The following is a 3,231-nucleotide window of genomic DNA, read 5'->3' as shown; positions in this document are numbered from 1 at the left end:
CTGACGGGATGGTCCTTGCATACAGGTGCCTTGTTGTGCCTGCATCGGACTTCTGGACGTGCCCAAAATACACCTGCTAAGAGCACTGTGCAAAGGTGACATCTTCCTCATCTCCTTGGCCTCACTGCTGTGAACCATGGTGCAGACGGCTTCCCTGCGGGCTGTGAGGCGAGAGATTCTGCAGCTGGGTCAGGCATTTGGGTGCAGGCGATAATTGCGTTTCGAGACACCAAATGCTGCTGTCCCCAGGCTCCCCAGAGGGTTATGTTTTACATTATGCACTTGCAGACTCCTTAGAGAGCTCAGGGCTTTGTTCAGAGTGGATGCATTCTACATATACATTATTATATTTGTTAATAAATTAGTATAGGAAAATATAATATACGGTATATATAATACATAGATTATAAACATATCATATAAACATATAATTATTACATAATAAACATAATATAGACAGATATATATGTGATTTATAGTATATATTATTATACATATCATATATAATATGTAATCATATAGATCATATATAATATATAATTATATATTATAATGTTTATATATGTTTGTTATATAAACATATATAAACATGTATATGTATGTTATATATACATATTACATATATGTATATATAAACATATATAAACATGTATATGTATAATAATATGTTTATATATGTTTATAACAAACATATATAAACATATTATAATTATTATGTAGTAAACATATAATATAGACAGATATATAGGCGATTTATAATATATATTGATACATATCATATATAAGTAATCATATATATCATATATAATACAATTACCTACATTATAATATGTGACATATAGAATTTACATGACATTATGTATAATATCTTACATATATAAGATATACACACATGGGATATATAAGATAGATATCTCATATTTATATAACATATATAATATAATAATATAATATAATATAGATATACAGATATGGGATATATAATATAATGTATAGAATATATTTTATATTTATATATTTTCAATATATATGTATATGGCTTGTAAAAATATATTTAAGGAGAGCTAGGTCTTAGAGCTTCAGAAATTTCATTTTTTTTCTATATATTCTTCCTAGGTCTACAGTCTTAAAAACCTGTTAAAACAACGTGCACAACAATGTCAGGAAATCATCAATAAAAGAGGAAGTGTTGGTTATTTGTGTTTGCTAAATTTCACAATAAAAATTCAGAAGGAGTCACAAAAGAGAGACAATGGTATGTATGATTCATGCACTCCCCGAGAATCTTTTCTTAAATTTTTAAAATATTTATTTATTTTTGAGAGAGAGGGAGAGAGCGAGCCAGACCATGAACAGGGGAGGGGCAGAGAGAGAGGGAGACACAGAATCCGAAGCAGGGTCCAGGCTCCGAGCTGTCAGCACAGAGCCTGATGTGGGGCTCAAACTCATGAACTGTGTGATCATGTCCTGAGCTGAAGTCAGACGCCCAACTGAATGAGCCACCGAGGCACCCCCGACCAAGATTCTTTTAAAATGACGTTTTTTTGCCACCACAAAGGCCCATCATCGTTTCTTTTATTAATGAATTCAGTGAAGTCCTGCTCCGTTTCATGTATGTTTACAAATACACGTTTTCCATTTGGAAAATGGGCAATGATAGATTATTTCATCCAGCCAGTGATGAATCCGTTGGTCAGTGGGTAGCCATTTAGAATTCATAAAATACATGACGTTGTGATGGGGAACAGTGAACGCCAGGACCTATGTGTATTCTGTTTCAGTAGGAAAGCGGGCAATGACAGATTATTTCAGAATGTAAGAGTATCAAGGAGTCTTGTGACCAGAAGGCTTGAGAAGTTCTGCTAGACTGTATGAATTTGGATGCTTTTCTGTGGAAGCCACACAAAGCCACCTCGAAATGGATAAAACCATAAAGATATTATCACATAAGAAGACCTAATGAGGTTTGAGCCTCTGGGGTGGGGTAACTTGAGGGTTCAATAATTTCCTCCCATGGCCCAGTTGTCTGTTTGGTGACCTCAGCTTTTGCAGCCCATTAGCCAGTTTTACTCATGGCGCAAGATGGCTGCTGTAGCTCCGGCTGTCACAGCCTGCCTCCCACCAATCTCCGGAGCCCTAATTAAGACCCATTTCCTATCTGCATTCCGGTTTTATCTTTTATCCGTTTATGCTTTTGACTCGGGGCGGGGATGGAGGTTGAGAGTTAGCCAGTACATATAAGTCCTTTGATTATTATTATTTCTTTTTGTATCCACCGGCTTGCAATTATAGTTCTTTAGCTATGACCGTGTCCTACAATACGGATATACAATTGCAGTCGTTTAATTTGCAATTGCAATAATCGTGTAATAGGCATATTTTTTCTCATCCTTTTGCTTGTTTTTCAAGTTAGTTCATTCGGCCTTTGTCTCAAAAGCGCGTTGCACAATCACACTGGTTGGCGGGTTTTTGTTTTTGTTTTTGTAGCTTCTGGGTTAGAAATCTATCCCGACACATAGTGATTATACAAAAGGAAACCAGAAGAAGAAGAAAGTAAGGTCCTTTACGTCTGCAATAATACTTTTTCTGGTGTAGGACGAAAGTCACATTCTCGGGACGCCTGGGTGGCTCGGTCAGTTAAGCGGTTAAGTCTCAGAGTCTTGACCTCAGCTCAGGTCAGGGTCTCCGGGCTGGGGATAGGAGCCCCGCCTGGATTGGGATCTGATGCCTGGGACTCTCTCTCCCTCTCTCTCTGCCCCTCCCCTGCTCACCGGCTCTGCTTCTCTCTCAAGATAGTAAATAAATTAACTTAAAAAAAAAAAAAAGTCCCATTTTCTCCCCAGGGCTCCGTTGGGGAGAACGCAGACTCCCTTGTGCAGTCAGCAACCGCAGCAACCGCCTTATCACAGGAAAGCAGAGGACACCGCACCTTCCGCTGGGGGGTTAAAAATGGACCCACCCTCTGGCCAGGAGCCCGGCAGCTCCCCTGGGGTCACTGCCTTTTGTCCTGGTTTCCAGGCCCAAATTCAGGACTGCAAGCGTCCCACGGGGCAGGCAGGGGAGTGGGGCAGGGGGTACTGGGTCTCAGGACACAGGACGGCTGCTGGGGTTCCTGAACCTTCTCCTAAACCTCTCTGGTGATTGGCCATTTCCCGCTGCCTTTCATCCTGGCCCACCCTCTCCTGCCCCCAGGGTCCAGCGGCCCCCTCCCCACCTTCCCCAGGGGTCAGA

This window comes from Herpailurus yagouaroundi, unplaced genomic scaffold (genome assembly GCF_014898765.1).
Source record: "Herpailurus yagouaroundi ecotype Mexico unplaced genomic scaffold, PumYag 248, whole genome shotgun sequence".
NCBI lineage: Eukaryota > Metazoa > Chordata > Mammalia > Carnivora > Felidae > Herpailurus > Herpailurus yagouaroundi.
Note: the sequence above shows the minus strand (reverse complement) of the source record.